Source organism: Neophocaena asiaeorientalis, unplaced genomic scaffold, assembly GCF_003031525.2.
Source record: "Neophocaena asiaeorientalis asiaeorientalis breed wild unplaced genomic scaffold, Neophocaena_asiaeorientalis_V1.1 scaffold43, whole genome shotgun sequence".
In the NCBI taxonomy this organism is placed as follows: domain Eukaryota; kingdom Metazoa; phylum Chordata; class Mammalia; order Artiodactyla; family Phocoenidae; genus Neophocaena; species Neophocaena asiaeorientalis.
In genome coordinates, this window is record NW_020173674.1 from 261930 (window position 1) to 279169 (window position 17240).

Sequence of the window (17240 nt, forward strand, 5' to 3'; positions counted from 1 at the left end):
CCAGAGCTGGTCCCCAAGGTGCCCTCATCGCCTCCAGCTGGAACTGATGGGCGGACCCGCGCGTGCCGTAGGTGGGCCTCGAAAGTCGGACCCGGTGAGGATGAGGCCTAGCAGGGCCCGGGCCGTGACATTAACGTGGCGGGCAGCGGGTTGGCTCGCTGACTTGGAGCAAAGTCTGAGTGTCGGGATACTGCGAGCATCGACAACTAGAGCTGGAGAGTCAGACACAGACACAGACAGTTGGTTTCGGAAGAAAGTGGCAACTCTGTTAATCAAGGCAACGTTTGTAATCTATAGGTGATGTTTCATTCATCTAATATTGTCAATGAATGTTAACAATTCGTGCCTCACCTAAATGCATTTCTTCGTAAATATTTAGTAACTCCTGTGTGCCTGGCTGTGTTGTAGGTGCTGAGGATTCAACAGTGAGTAGAACAGACAGAAATCCCTGATGGAAGGAAACTCGGGAGGGGAAGGACTGCGCCACCAGGGAAGTCCAAGTGTATTTCTTTTAAAGTCCTTGTCTAATAGCTCCATTATCTGCACCAGGCCAGAGAGGGTTACCTGCGGGGACTGGAGCTGGTGAGGGGTGTGGCCAGGTGTCCACAGACTGAATGAAACAAGTGGTGCCCAGCCAAAGGACATAAAATTGAAAGCTGACTAAAACACCTGAGGAGGGGAAGGAAGGTCTGGAAGTGCCTTTCCCCTCATTTTCTCACCCGTATTTGTCAATTTTGAGACACCCCACAAAGTTGAGGGTGCAGGTTACCACCATACATGTGCTGGGCACAGTGGGGGGCCCTTTGGGATTCACTGGAAGTTATGTCATTCTTGTTATTTTTTAACTTACCTGATTCACCTGGTTGAGTCCTTTTCTTCCTTCCTTCCTTCCTTCTTCCTTCCTTCCTTCCTTTCTCTCTTTCCTGCATGGCTGTGGGATCTTAGAGCTCCAACCAGGGATCAAACTCGGTCCCTCTTCAATCCTAGCATTTTCAAACTTCTTTCTGGGGTCACTTTTTTTTTTTTCCCTCCATGGAGAACACCTTCTAGTATTTCATTTGGTATGGGTTTCCTGGTGAAACCAGGAAACTGGATTCTGCCAGGTTTTGTTTCTCTGAAAATTTTTCTGTGCATTCTTTATTTTTCAGGGACATTTTCACTGGGTATAGATGTATAGGTTGGCATTTATTTCTGTTAGCATTCTGAGGATGTTATTCCATTGTCTTCTGGTTTCCATACTTTCTGTCACTCTTATTGTCACTTCTTTGAAGATGACATGTCTTCCTGGGTACTTTAAAGCTTTCCTCTTTATTCTCAGTCAGCAGGTTTACTATACTGTGCCTGGATGTGTTTTTCCCTGTATTTATCCTTTTTGTTGCTCACTGTGCTTCTAGAATCTGTAGCTTGATATCTTTCATCAGTTTCAGGAAAGTCTCAGCTCTTATTTCTTCAGATATTTTGGATGCCTCGCTCTCTGCTCTTCATCTAGAATCAATTAAAAATATGCTTGAGGGCTTCCCTGGTGGCGCAGTGGTTGAGAATCTGCCTGCTAATGCAGGGGACATGGGTTCAAGCCCTGGTCTGGGAAGATCCCACGTGCCGCGGAGCAACTAGGCCCGTGAGCCACAACTACTGAGCCTGCGCGTCTGGAGCCTGTGCTCCGCAACAAGAGGGGCCGCGATAGTGAGAGGCCCACGCACCGCGATGAAGGGTGGCGCCCGCTTGCTGCAACTAGAGGAAGCCCTCGCATGGAAACAAAGACCAAACGCAGCCAAAATAAATTAATTAATTAATAATTTAAAAAAAAAGAGTAGCTATAAAAAAAAATATATGCTTGAGGGCTTCCCTGGTGGCTCAGTGGTTAAGAATCCGCCTGCCAATGCTGGGGACAGGGGTTCAAGCCCTGGTCCAGGAAGATCCCACATGCCACAGAGCAACTAAGCCCGTGTGCCACAACTACTGAGCCTGCGAGCCACAACTACCGAGCCCGTGTGTCACAACTACTGAAGCCCATGTGCCTAGAGCCCATGCTCCACAACAAGAGAAGCCACCACGATGAGAAGCCCACACACTGCAATGAAGAGTAGCCCTCCGCTCGCCACAACTATAGAAAGCCCATGCGCAGCAACGAGGACCCAACCCAATTTATTTATTTAAATAAATAAATAAATAATAAATATGCTTGATCTTTCCACTGTACCCACATGTCTCTTATGCTTTTTATTAGATTTTATATCCTTTGGCGCTGTTTCGGTCTACATAATTTCTTTTGACCTGCCTTCTGGTTCACCGATTCTCTCTTTATCTTTAGATCTGCTGTCAAAACTATCCATTGTGTCCTTAAATTTAGTTATTCTATTTATTTCTTTTAGAATTTTCATTTGTTTGTTTTTGTTTCCAGGCCTCCCCCCCCCCCACATCTGTTAATCTTGCCTTTTGCTCCTTGAGTACATTAAATGTATTTCTTTTATTTTTTAATAATAAATTTATTTATTTTTGGCTGCGTTGGGTCTTTGTTGCTGTGTGCAGGCTTTTCTCTAGTTGCGGCGAGCGAGGGCTACTCTTCATTGAGGTAGCTTCTCATTGCGGAGCACAGGCTCTAGGCACACAAGCTTCAGTAGTTGTGGCTCGCAGGCTCAGTAGTTTTGGTGCATGGGCTTAGTTGCTCCGCGGCATGTGGAATCTTCCCGGACCAGGGTTCAAACCCTTGTCCCCTGCATTGTCAGGAGGATTCTTAACCACTGCACCACCAGGGAAGTCCAAGTGTATTTCTTTTAAAGTCCTTGTCTAATAGCTCCATTATCTGCACCTCTGTTGGGTCTGTTTCTATTGCCTGTTCTTCTTCATCACATCTTATTTCCTGATAATGCCTGGTTACTTTTGATTGAGTGTTGCACATTTTATATTTAAGAAATCATAAAGAACTTGATGATTGGATGACACGCTGATGATGTTATCTTCTGTTGGAGCAGACTGCCAGGCTAGGAGCACAGGCAATAGTCAGGTCACCTTCGTCCTGATGGGTTGGGATCGCTTGAAGCTGAGCTTTGCTTCTTACGGGGGCGTATCTCCTTTCTGCTCACTCTGGCTCTAGTGTATAGCTCTTCCAGGGTCCAACCCGAACCTGAAGGGTTCACTGGCCACCCTTCTTACCACAGCCCCTGGGTTCTGTAGCAAGTTTTGATCAGCTTCTCAGCCTCACAGCTGCTGTCTCCAAATCAGCAGACACTCCTGGTGACTCATCTCTCAGACTGAGCCCTCTTCTGAGTCTTAGCCCCACAATTCCTCACTGTCTTGGTAGGAGTTCTAAGAGGTGTATGGGTTTTGTCTTGATACTGTTCCCAGCTCTTTACTTCTCAGCAGAGGGTTGACCTGAACCCTGTATTCCACCATCCCAGGAAATGGGGCCACCTCCCTCTTTTCAAGAGTATGAAATGCAACCTGTACTTGGGTTTATACTCCAAGCCCTTGGGAAGCACAGAAGTATTCCTGAGAATAGATATGACCACATTATCTTTGCATGTAGGAGTTCCTGATTTAGAGTTAGCAACTCAGAATAGACACCAGGTATGCAGGCTGAGATACCCTGCCCTCTTGGGGAGAAGACTAGAAAAGAGACACAAGGATTTACTGGAGCTGTTAATGACACCAATGTGTGAGAAATATTACATTGACTTACTTTTTTAACTGAAATGAGATATGCTCTGAGATACCACTTGCCCACTTATTCAGTGGCACAGGGACCACTCTGGGCTCCAGGTGCAGCATGGCCGTGATGAAGGTCAGTTAGGGGGCCACGTGGGGGATCAGGGCAGCCCCCCAAATTGGCATTGGGTGGGAAGGAGGAGGGGAGGGAGGCGGAGCCAGGTGTGGGGTGGCTGGGGCTCCCTGGAAGGGGCGCTGTGGGAGGGGCCGGAGGTGGAGGCGCAGGAAGTGTCCAGGATGACCTCACATTATGGGGGGGCGGGGCAAGGGAGCCCACCTGGGGGAAGAGGAGGAATTGGCTAACTTGACTGGCCGTCTGAGCACAAGGGAATTAGTGGTGCGGCAGCGTTGGCAGAATGGGGGGCAGTGCTCTCTGAGGCTCATGTTCTGCCTTCACACCGGCCAGATCCTGAACTGCGGCTGACATCACAGAATGCCCACTGCACAGAGGCTTACCCAGAGGGACGTTTAGCATCCTCATCTAGGTCAGGGGTGGACACCATCTATGCTGCCGTAGTAGCTCAGGGCTGGGGCAGCTGTAGGATGGCCATGGAAGCTCCACCACAGGCCCACGGCCCGAGGCAGAAAGGAGGAGTCGCCGAGTGGAGCAAGACTCCCTCTCCTGCATCCCCCCGACGTGGACTTCGAGGCGCACACCTGTTCCCCCGGAGCCCCCCCAGCCCCCGCAGTCCCCCCTCCCCTCAGAGCCCCCAGCACCTGGGAGCCCCCTTAGTTGCAGCAAGTTGTGTGGATGGCCTCGTGGCCCCTGGAGCAGGGCTTAGGTTCTATCCCGAGAGCAGGAGACCCATCAGGGGTAATTGTGGAGGTGGTCAGGCGAGGGTGTCCAGTGGGAAGAGAAGGGCAGGAGTCACGGTGCTCTGAAGGCACAGTTGACGAGCGTGGTGACAGGCTGGCTGTTGGCGTGAGAGGAGGGGTCACTCCGGCGTCAGCCTCAGTAGCTGAGTACACAGTAGGGCAGCTTATGCGGGGGTGGGCTGAGGAAAAACCACCTTGCAGTGGGAGGAGTTATTTTGGTGATGTGGATTTGGGGGTGCCCATGAGACACCCGGGGATTTATTGAAAGCTTTGAGATGCCTGGGTGGAGGGAGGCCATGGCAACCTGGTGGGTGTTTAAAGCCGTGGGGAGGAGGCCCAGGGCCGACCCTGGACAGATTCCCACCTTCATGGTCAACCAGGTAAAGGAAAGCTCCTTAGGGGGTCAGGGTCAGCTGCCAAGGGGCTGGGGGCTGGGGGAGGGTGCCAATTTAGTGTGGAGCCTGGCACCCCTCACTCACCTGAGCCCCTCCAGGCGTCAGGACGGACCCTAGCAGTGGGTTTCTTCAACATGTGTTGTAAGATTTGTCAAAACAAAGCATTTTAACTCCATCAGCCTCTTCCCACTCCAGTATCTCCCTATTATGCGCCCCCTGTGGCATGGAGCACAGGCAGCTGCGGGCATCACCTGGCATCTGGCTGTGGAAGAGCTGAGTTAGGAATATGCCATCTTAACTGCATTTGGACAGATGTTTTGCAATATTTCAATATAAGTAAAAAATTATATCTTCCTGATTTGCACAAATATGAAGCACATTGACTTTTGCCACCTTATATTTATTTATGTTTTGGCTGTGCCGTGTGGCATGTGGGATATTAGTTCCCCGACCCAGGATCGAACCCGCACCCCCTGCACTGGAAGCACGGAGTCTTAACCACTGGACCAGCCAGGGAAGTCCCCCACCTTAAATTTACTTGTTAAAGAACTGGGGGAAATTTTAAATACTGAAATATGAAACAAAAGTGCTGGAGATGAGCATTGAAATCAACAGAAATTATTCAGACATTGAGGCACGAAATACAACCGAAGAATGTTGAGATCACACTGTTCATTAAAAGGAAGAGACCATGTCAAGTAGAAGTCACGGACAGGCTCTTGAATTGTCAGGTGATTCAATTAATGGAGACGGGAGAATGAAGAGAAGAGTTGTGGTTTCCTCCCAGATCTGATCACGAGGAGGAGTGAGGCCGTGGCACCACGAGGGCCTTGACGGCCTTGATGGCTCAGAGCGCCTTGTCCACAGATCCTTGAAGATCTTCAAAGACTCGTCACTTCACAGGAAAGTGGGAGCTCCTCGTACATGGAAGAAACTTGACAGAGCACTTCCCAAATTTACAATGATTCAAAAATGCATGGGCATAACCAATAACACGTTATAAATACCAATGATATAAAAGTGTTAAATTGTGGTTGAGAGTCCACCTGCCGATGCAGGGGACACGGGTTCGTGCCCGGTCCGGGAATATTCCGCATGCCGCGGAGCGGCTGGGCCCGTGAGCCATGGCCGCTGAGCCTGCGCGTCCAGAGCCTGTGCTCCACAGCAGGAGAGGCCGCAACAGTGAGAAGCCCGCGTACCGCAAAAAAAAAAAAAAGAATTGAAAACATACATGTAGTATGACATAATTGTATTAAGCTAGAAATTGCTAACAGAAAGATACCATGAAATTCTCCAAACACTTAGAAATTAACCTGTTCACTTCTAAATAGTTCATAGGTGAAAGAGGAAGTCTCAGGGGAAATTAGAATGTATTTTGAACTAAATAAAATGTAAAAATTTATGGGCTGCAGATAAGGCAGTGTTTACAGGGAAATTTATAGCACTAAAAGCCTACATAACAAAAGAAGATTGGTCTCAAATGAATTAACTAAGCATCCACCTTAAGAAACTACAATGGCGACCAAAAAATAAAAATAAACCCAAAGCAAGCAGAAGGAAAGAAATAATAAAATAAGCATACATATCAACAAAATTGACAATAGCAGAGAAAAATCAGTAAAACCAAAAGCTGGTTCTTTGAAAATATCAAAATATTGATAAATCTCTAGCAATACAGACAAGAATAAAAGAAAGGACATATTTTACCAATATCAGGAAAGAGAGGGTATCACTACAAGCCTCAAAGACATGAAAAGGATAAGAAGGAAACACCACAGACAACTTACACACACACAAATTTGACAACTTAGATGAAATGCACCAATTCTTCCAAAACTACAAACTGACAAAACTCACTCAAGATAAACTGGATAGCTGGGGTAGTCCTTAGGGTGTGTGTGTTTTTCACACCACCAAAGACTTGGTTCTCACAGACCAGGTGTCCCACAAGTTTAACTGAATTCTGACTCTGTCACCCTGGAGATAGCACCAGCTTCCACAGGTTAAGGGCTCAGTCCCACAAGACTGACACCACTTCAGCCGCCAATCCAGGTTCATCTGTGCTTCTGACGAACTGACTACAGATCGGAGGTTCCCACGACCCCCTCCTCAGGTTGGATTCACTTGCTAGAGCGGTTCACAGAATTCAGGAATCCAGTTTACTTACTAGATCGTGGGTTTATTATAAGGGATATTAGAGGATATGAATGAACAGCCAGATGGAGAGATATGTATATAAGGCGAGGTTTGGAAGGATTCCCAATACAGGAGCTTCTGTCCCTGCGGAGTTTAGGGCCTGACACGTGGAAGCTTTCTGGTTCACCAACCTGGCAGCTCTCTGAACACCCTCCTTTTGGGTTTTCATGAAGGCTCCAACCCTCTAATTATGGTCGGTTCCCCTGGAAGAGATTATTATATCCCCATCCTTAGGGGATTTCCAATAGTCACCTCTTACCATAAACCCAGTAGTGGTGGAAAGAGACTTGTTATGAATAACAAGACACCCATTTCACTTCGTGGCTCAGGGATTTCAGGGACTGAGGCCAGAAGACCAAATATTGTAACGAAAGATGCTCCCGTTACCCTTAGGAAATTCTAAGGGGTTTGGGATGAAGACCAAAATATATATTTATTATAAATCACAATATCACAGTCCTGTGACCATAAAAAAAAAGAATTTGTAGTTACACTTACTGAAAAAGAAATCTCCAGGCCCAGATGGCTTCAATGGCAAATTCTACCAAATATTTAAAGAAGAAATGACAATAATACTATGCAGTCTCTTCCGGAAAACAGAACAGGAGGGACTATGTCTGAACTCGCACTTTGAGAGCAGCATTATCCCGAGCCCCACACCTAAGGATGCCAAAAAGAAAAAGAAAGTTACCGACAATAGCCCTCATAAGCCAACTGCAAAAATCTTCAACAAAATATAATCAAATCAAATCCTGTAATATATAAAAAGAATAATGCATCACAACTTACTGGGATTTATCCTGGGAATGCAAAGTTGCTTCTTTAGTTGAAATCTGTCATTACAATTCATCATGTTAATGGTCTAAAGAAAAAGATCACACGCCATGTCAATTGATGTGAAGAAAGCATTTGACAAAATCCGACACCCATTCATGATAAAAACTCTCAGTCAAATGGAACAGAGGGGAACGTCCTCAACCAAATAAGGGTCATCTACAAAAACCTACAGCTTACATCACATGTAATGGCAAAAACTGGACATATTCCCCCGAAATTAGGAACAAAACAAAGAAATCTACTCTTACCATCCTTATTCAACATCATACTGGAAGTCTTAGCGACCCCAGTGAAAAGGACATAAAAATACAGAGATTGGAAGGGAAGAAATAAAACTGTCTTTATTCACAGATGATCTGATTATCTGTGTAGAAAATTCCAAGGACTCTGTAAGAAAAACTTGTAGAACTAATTCACAAGTTTGGTAAGGTCTTAGCATGCAGGATCACAACAGAAAGATCATAATTAGAAACCAGAAAATTTTAAAATAGCATTTACAGTAGCGCCAAAAATCAAATACTAGGTATAAATCTCCAGAAAACATGCACTGGATCTGTATGTTGAAAACTACAAAATCCTGAAGGAAGAATTTTTTTTAGCTTTTTAGAATTATTTTTTTAATGTTAAAAATTGAAGTATAGTTGATTTACAATATTGTGTTAGTTTCAGGTGTACAGCACAGTGATTCAGTTATACATATGAAGGAAGAATTTTAAGACAAATAAATGGAGAGGCATACCATGTTCACGAACGGAAAGACTCAACATAGTAAAGATATCAGTTCTCCTTAAATTGATCTACAGATTAATTACAATTCCAGCCACAATTCCAGCAAGACTTTTTGTAGACAGAGACAAGCTGATTCTAAAATTTACATGTACAGATGGAAAAAACGAGAATAGCTTAAACAATTTTGAAAAAGAAGAATAAAGTGTGAGAATCACATTACCCAACTTAAAAACTCACTCTGAAGTTGCAGTAATGAAGACAGTGTGGTATGGGTGAAGGATAGACACACAGATGGACAGAGCAGATTAGAGCCCAGAAATAGGCCCTCACTCCTTTGGCGAACTGATTTTGACGGGGGCACAAAGGCAGTTCAGCAGAGAAAGAATCGTCTTTTCAATAAATAGTGTGGGAGCAACTGGATGTTGATGTGAAAAAAGAAAAGAATTTTGATCTAAACCGTATAATTTATGCAAAGATTAACTTTAAATGGGTCATAGGTCTAAACATAAAATCTAAAAATATAAAATGTTTAGATTAAAACATAGGAGAAAATCTTACTAGCATGGAGTTAGGTAAGGAGTTGATAGATTTGACATGAAAAGCAAAATCCATCAAAGGCAAAAATATGTATCCTAACGTTAGTAGCACTGTCAAGAGGGATAGTTGTTTGGAAAGCAGTCTGACAGCATCTGGCAAAATTGAAATGATATATGATCTTTGACCTAGAACTTTCTCTCCGGGGAATTGGGCCATCCCACAGAAAGGAGCATCCATGCTGAGGATGCAGGGAGAAGGGTTTAGCTTTGCCTGCGGTGGCAGAAACGCGGGGCCACAGGAATGGCCGTGCAGAGAGTGTACTGGACATCCACTAGCATGGCCCCAGAACCGCATGAGGCTGACCCCAAGCTCTACGCTCTGGGAACGCAACAGGGAAGCTGCCCAGGTGAGGAGGGGGCAGAACCGTGTGTAGTAAAGAGCCGTGTGGTGAACCAGCGACAACCAGTATGTGCACAGGCCAAGCGCAGCGGGCTCGAGGGGAATCCTACGTAGATGCAGGAGGTGGGTCAGGAGAAACAAGACACCACCTCACGGGCTTTCTTGGAGGGGGTCCTGCTGCAGAGGTGGGAGAAGTCAGAGTGTGGAGCCACAGAATGGAAAGGCAGAGGCCGTGGGGTTTTTGGTTGTTTGGGTTTTTTTGGCTGCGCCTCGTGCGACTTGTGGGATCTTAGTTCCCTGACCAGGGATCAAACCCAGGCCCTCAGCGGCGAGAGCTCAGAGTCTTAACCACTGGACCACCAGGGAAGTCCCAAGGCCCTGGTTTTAAAACCACAGGAAAGATCACACTTGGGCGTATCTGCAAATGCACATGTATGGGTGGGCACTTGTAACGGGAACTGATGGGGAAGACAAGCACTGGGCAGGGCGGGTGCTGGTCACTGAGGCATGGCGGCCCCTGGCTCGAGGACATTGCGGGTGCAGGTGGGGGTGGGGATGGGGGGGCATCGGGAGCCCAGGGGGCCTGCCCACTCCTCCTAGGTGGTCAGGCCTCAGGCCGTGGTGCCCTCCGGGGCCTGCCAGGTGGGGTCTGCTCCAACCACAAGGGCCTTGGTTCTGCCCAAATCCCCTGAGGCCTTTAAGAGGAACAGGGTCTTTTAGACTAAAACCCCCTCTGTTTCCATAGTCAGTGGGTCTGGACACATAATAGCAGGTGGTTAATAAATGTAGCGGAATGAGGGACACTTAGGGTGTCATGGTGTTCCGGGCGCGGGGTGGCAGGGGGAGCCCACAGGAAGGCGCCACGTGGCTGAGGGTCCACAAGAGGCAGCACAGGACCCCCTGTGGACAGGGCGCGGGGACGGCCACCAGCAGCACAAGGAGAGGTCTGGAGGCCGCCTGGAGAGCAGAATGGCCACCAGAGCCAGTGGAGCACTTGAGAAAAGCTCCTTGTGTCCCCGGGCGCCGGTCCTGCACGCGGCGGCCTCCCCGTGCCCGGAAGCGGACGTCCCGTCCTGGGCAGGCTGCTGGGGGCTGCTCTGCTCCTGGACCTCAGGACGGAGGGCCCGAGGCTCTGCTCCCAGACCTCAGGACGGAGGTCCGCTCGGGGGCCGCTCTTTTGCAGCCATTCAGCACCTCCCAGCCCTTGTTTCCCTAACGGCTCACGTTTGGAGACATTGCTCTTCTCCAGGAGGCTATAAATAGAAAACTTGTCTTGAGCTCCTGGCTCAGCCTGACTTACTTCTGCCTCAGAACTGCAGGCGTCAGTGTTGGATATCTGCTGTGAACGCTGGGTTTTATAAACACGGAACCTGGGAGGAAAGACAGTCTTTTTCCTCCTATTTCGCTGTTTGAGGACATGACCATGTGGCCAGTGAGTCTGGCCGGTGGCCAGCACTGAAGGACCAGGAGTCCGTGTGCCCGCGATTACCTCCAAAACAGGACACTTGGGCAGCTGTTTGCCAAGACGTGGTTTAAAGAGGTCCAGAACTCGGTCGGGAACGTGGTCTAGAATGAAGTCTTTTATTCCTCAGACTGTATTAGTAGTTGTCTCCATAATTCTGTGTCAACCAGTGGGAAGTTAAAATCTGTAGAGAAAAGTTATAAAGAGAAGAGGACGGACGCTGGAAAGCGTGTCATGTACAGGCAGGACGGGGCTCCTCTGTCCCCAGACAGGCCTGTGAGAACGCAGCCCCACAGGGGAGTTCCCGGAGCCCGTGCCTCCGGGGAGCGCCACGGGCATCCTGTCCACGAAGCAGAGCCTCCAGGGCAAGGAGGGGACAGGGGTGCTGAACGCATATGCCAGGGCTGGCCTTGCAGGCGGCCTGGTTCAAGTCGCTGCTGTGTTGCGGCTGTCGCCCCCCTGCTGCCGACGACAGGGCGGTGGCGGGGCTGGACCACGTCTGCGCCTCGTCCCCACTCAGGGGCTGTTGGGAGCCAGGCTGCTGTAAATGTTGTGCTCTCATTTCCCTGGGATGGACGCTGGGTCATGTTCAACCAGTGAGAAGCCGCCAGGCTGCTCTGGGGCTGGGGTGGGGCTTGCAGGTTCCTGTCCCCGGGCCGCGGTCCGTTTTACCTTAGCCGGTCTGATGGCTGTGGAGGGCATCTCGTGTGGCTCTGAGCTGCCTTCCCTCACAGCTGATGACATGGGCGTCTTTCCTCGAGCTTCTTTGCCAGCTGTGCCCATCTTCAGGGAGGTGTCCAGCTGTGTCTTTTGCCCGCTCCCTAACTGGAATATCTGCTTTACTGTTGAGTCTCCGGAGCTCTTTCTGTGTTCTGGAACTAACCTTTCTTTGGGTTATGTGCTTGCAAATATTTTCATCCGCTCAGCAGGGTCTTTGGCGGAACACAAGTTGGGAGAGCTGGCACGGTTACCACGTTGTCGCCCAATCTACGAACATGCTGTCTCTCTATTGGGGCTTTTGATTTCTTTTATCAGCATTCTGTAGTTTTCAGCATGCAGTTCTGTCCACATTTTGTTACGTTCAGTCCTAAGTGTCTTATTTTCCAGGGCGTCACTATAGCCGGGGTGGTGTCTTCATTTGGTTTCCACGCGATGATTGACCATTGTGAGCACGGAGGCGCCTGCTGACGCGTGTGTGGGTTTGCTGAGCCCACTCTGTCCTTCTACACGTGCTTTTGTTGATACCCTGAGATTTCCTACGGTCAGCCATGTCCTATGCAAAGAGGGAGCTTTATTTCTTCCTTCCCAATAGGTCTGCTTTTCCTTGCCTTACGGAAGCAGCTAGAACTCATAGGGCTGCCCTGAAGGGAGCAGAGAAAGCAAACTCCTGGTCCCACTGCAGCCCCAGGGGAAAGGCTCACATGTCCAGTCAGGCCCCCGGGGCATCGGCTGGGAGGTGAGCTGAGGCCCACCTCACATGACTCAGACATGGCATCGAGCGTCATTTACGACACAGGGCGGGTCCTTACCGGCAGTGACAACGATGCAGCTAGCTCCACGGATGGGAACGGACAGTGAAATTGGATGTGGCACCATGGGACCAGGTAATGAGGGCTTGACGGCCAGAGTGAGTGACCTGGGCTCAGTCCAGCAGCTGGCAGAGTTCAAGACAGACGGAGAGAGACAGAGACAGATGGAGAGAGACAGACGGACGGAGACAGGAGATGTGGCGGCAGAGGGAGTCTTCTTTTGTGACTCTGTCCCTTTAGAGTGTGACCTGGGGGGATACTCGTACTGACCAGCCGCAGCCGAGCCTCTGGACGCAGGGCGAGAGTGCCTGGGGCCTGGGCTGTCCTCGTTGGGTCTCACACACCTGAGGCACCAGGTTCCTGGACTCTCGCCAGGGCCACGATAGGTGGCACACGGTGCCTGGCAGGGCAATGCACTCACGTCAGAGCTCTGGGGTCAGGACGGAGTTCCTTCGGTTTAATTGGCACTTTGGACTTCCCAGGTACCAGAAGCTCTGAAGTGATGTATGGTCACGGAGATCTTCGCTTCTCTTAGACTTGGTTTTAGGGGTTGAGAAGCAGCAGGCATGTCCTTGGGACCTGCTGTCCTGGCTGCAGCTGTGACCCCGGCAGGGAGCAGACTCAGGAAGCTGGGCGGGGAAATTGCCACGTGGGAGCTTGGGCCTCCTGCCCATGCTGGCACCTCTGGGAGGGACCGAGCAGGCGGAAGGGAGCCTCTGGACCTTCCCCGGCTTGCACCCTCGTCCCCCCCACCCCTCTCCTCGCCAACACCCCTCCTCAGCAGCCCTGACCCCGGCCGCACCCCCTCGCGGCCGCCTGGCCCTTGGGGTCCTCTCTTGTAGTTTAAAAATAACCTCCTTGCAGAGCCTCCCCGAAATCCAGCTCCCCGCACTCTCTCCAGAACCCCAGTGTCCAGCCGCCTGGTGGCACCACACGCAGACGTCCACGCAGCTCGTGATGAGCTCAGCAGAAACCAACTGTGAGGACAGGCCGCCCCGTGGCGGCGAGGAGCTCCAGATGGGCTGCGTCCCCGGACGCCCAGGCACAGCTCTCGCCTCGGCCCTCCAGGCCCCGCAGCTCAGGTGAGGAGACGCGCGGCCTCCTTCCCGTGCTCTCAGGGTCTGTCCCCGCACCGTGGGTCCCCAAGCTGATTGCTTGCCAGTGGATAAGCTCGTGGGCTCCAGGCCTTTGGAAGGACCAGCCCCGGGCCCTCCTGTGTCCTCCTTCATCCTCTTCCCTCCGCCCCGAGGCTCTGCCCGGTTCTGTGTCCAGCCTCCCGAGTCCCTGAGCGGCTCACGGATTTCCGGTGTCTCCTGTGACTCCATTAAAACACGTAAAGGCTCTGCATTTCTCCTGAAATACACTTTAGCTGCTTCCTGTGCCTGTTGGTATTGTCACGTCTAAGTATTCCTAATTTCCATTATGATTTCTTCTTAGACCCATGAACTATTTAGAGATGTTTCCAAATGTATGTTTTTTTTTGTTGTTGTTTGTTTTTACATCTTTATTGGGGTATAATTGCTTTACAATGGTGTGCTAGTTTCTGCTTTATAACAAAGTGAATCAGTTATACATATACATATGTCCCCATAAAGAGCACAGAGGGGACAGACAGCGTCGTTTCCAGGTGGGAAGAGCATGAGCTTGGAGCCCTCCGGCTGCATTTGCCAGATCAGAAAAGCATGAGTGCCTGTCAGTGCGGGACTTTAATAACATCCTGATGGACCCACGAAATGCACATTCACAGCCATTAACAGCAGACACACCTAGAAGGTAATCATGAAGATTTTGAAGACTGGTAAATGAAAAAGACACTCAGTGACGCTGTGGGCGGGGGAGTGGGTAACTGTGATACGGGACCACCTGGAGGCGGCTTGGCTGGACTCCGTGAGGATGGGCCAAGGGATGGCGGGAGAGGGCCAGGCCTCCCGGCTGAGACCTGCATGGTGACAGGACCCTCCCCCGAAGGCAAGAGACCTTCGAGGTAAAGGGCTCGGTTCTGATCCTGACCTCTGACCCGGGCAGCGACACCGCAGTTCTGCCTGCTGCCCGGCACCCACTCTGCTTTGTGTCCGTAGGCAGTTGGGAGCCCTCGTGGTCTCTGACCTGCTCTGACCCTCGCCCGACCCGACCGCAGTCCATTTGTAGAGACCAGGCGCCGCTCCGGCAGTTGAGAGGCCGGAAAGGTGAGCATCACCTGCACCCTCGTCCCTTGTGGCCACGTTGGGGGTAGAGGTCACCAGATGGGCGGTTCCGTCCTTCCTGGATGCGGCCAAGATGACACTGACCCCCCAGCATCGACCCTGGGCCGGGCCCCTGCAGCCCCTTCTGCCTCCGTGGGGGGAGGGCTGCTGCCAGAGGTGCCCGTGTCCACGTGAGGAGCCCGAGGTCGGAGCTTAGACACCTGGCCCCGAGGAGGAGGAAGGACAGCAGGAGTGGGTGGAGAGGGTGCGGGAGGAAGAGCAGGGGGAGACGGACAGAAGACGGAGCCAGTGGGGAGGTGCATGCAGGGTGACGGAGGGAGGAGGAGGTAAGACAGGAAGAGGGGGAAGGACAGGAAAGATGGATGGCGGCAGCAGCGGAGGGCGGCGGGACGCAGGAGCAGTAGGGGAGAGTGGCTGAGTGGCTGAGGAGTAGGTCTGGGTGTCGGGAAATGGGGAGAATGCAGAAGGAAGGGTAGAGGCGAGTGGCCAGTGGGGACAGTGTAACAGCTGACGGAGGAGGGGGAAGGATGGAGAAGGGATGCAAGAAGCGGGCAGGAGGCGAGGGTGCAGGAGGAGGTGAAGGGTGAAGGCTAGGGGTGCGAGGGAGGGGAGGGGAGGCGTGTGGATGGAGGGGAGGCGAGCGGAGCAGGGCAGGGTGCGGGGAGGTGCTCAGAGCTTCGGAAGCCCCACAGCCTGGCGCCCTCTCCAAGCCCCGCGCTTGTGCCCTGCGTCCTCGAAGTACCCTGTCCATCGTGCCCCAGATCAGGGGCACTGCCAGGTGAGGACGTTTGTGTTCGGCCTGTGGGCCGGGCTGGGACACGGGGCCTCATCCTGAGCAGTGCCCTGTCCCAAGTCCTCTTGACGTGTCACTGGTCCAACACATCCCAGCCGTGTTCCCGATGGGCTGGGCCTTCTGCAAGTGTCCGGGAACGAGTGGGTCCCTCTGTGTGAATGGGGACCGTGAGGCCCTTCCCCCATCGCCTTGTTCAGAACTGTGGACCGAGAGACGGTCTCAAGCAGCACAGAGGCCGCCTGAGGTCAAACATGTCCTCCTCTCCCCAAGCCACACCCTCCTGATCAGCTGCGGTGTCGTCTGAGCTGATTCACCAGCCAGCACCAGCTTCAAGTTCAGTCAGCTGGAGTACGTGTGAGCATCTCGTCCTAGAGACCCCCGGTCCCCAGTCCCTGCTCTGCTTCCCAAGTGGGGCCATCCTGGGTGGGCGCCCGGTCCTGGGAGGAGCCTAGTGGGCAGGAGCCCAGGGCCGCCCTTGACCAGGAGCGCCCCTGCCACCTTCAGGGTCTCCTGGGGCTGAGACTGTGGGGAATCGGGCTCAGAGAGCTCTTTTTCTTCAATTCACACATCACCAAATTTAGCTGTTAAAATACACCGATCAGTGGTTTTCAGAGTATTTACAAAGTTGTGCAACCGTCACCACTGTGTCCACATTTCACCACCTCGTAACAAAGCCTCGTATCCATCAGCGGAGAACCCCCTAGCCCCTCCCCCAGCCCCGGAGACCACTGATCGAGTTTCTGTCTCTATGGATCTGGCGATGCTGGACATTTCAGATCAATGGGATCACTGTGGTCTCTTGTATCCAATTTCTTTCACTGAGCATCATCTCCATCCATGTTGTAGCCCGGATCAGCATTCCTGTCCGCAATACAGGAGGGTTCTAATTTCTCCGCGTCCTTGTGTTACTGGTAATAGCCATTCCGTGGGTGAGGAGTGGTGTGTCCTGTGGCCTTGTCTCTGAAGCTGGGTAGACTTCGGAGAAAGGTCTATCCATGTCCTCTGTCCATTTTCTAATTGGTCTACTTCTCTTTGTTGAGTTCGGGGTTTTTATATATTCTGTATACTAGGCCCCTTATCAGGTGATTCACAAATATTTTTATTCATTGTGTGTCTTTTCACTTTCTTGATGGTGTCATTTGAAGCACAGAAGTTTTTCGTGTTGATAAAGTCCAGTTTATCAATTTTTTTCTGTTGCTCGTGCTTTTTTATTTATTTATTTTGTGTGTGTGTGGCCATGCTATGCAGCATGTGGGATCTTAGTTCCCCGACCAGGGATGGAACCCGTGCCCCCTGCAGTAGAAGCACGGAGTCCTAACCGCGGGACCGCCAGGGGAGTCCCCTGTTGCTCACGCTTCTGATGCTTGAGCAAAATGTGATTCCCGCAGGAGCCCCTCTGCAGCCAGCAGCCACCCTCTCCTTTCTTCAGCGCCCAAGGCCAGGATCACAGCTCACTGCGCAGCTCAGCACTTCGCCTGGGCCTCCTGGCCCCCTTCTTGCCCCTCATCACCTCACTGTGACAGGATTTCCCAGGCGGCTCGGACGGGAGTCTGGAAGCGGAAGTAAGTGTTACGAGGTGTGGGTGCGAGCCATGACCCGCCACCCCGGTGGCGTGGTTTTCTCCCCTCATCAGACAGA

The 17240-nt window shown here is 51.1% G+C and overlaps 1 long non-coding RNA gene across 1 annotated transcript in view; it reads left to right on the forward strand.

The window, feature by feature from the left end:
* Positions 1–16748, forward strand: part of LOC112402092 (uncharacterized) — a 17116-nt gene extending 368 nt beyond the window's left edge. Inside the window, exons 2-6 of the long non-coding RNA XR_003003676.1 lie at positions 409–425; positions 13507–13687; positions 14201–14378; positions 14684–14791; positions 15873–16748. This is a non-coding gene — a long non-coding RNA (uncharacterized LOC112402092). The remainder of the gene's footprint in view (positions 1–408; positions 426–13506; positions 13688–14200; positions 14379–14683; positions 14792–15872) is intronic.
* Positions 16749–17240: the final 492 nt, after the last annotated feature.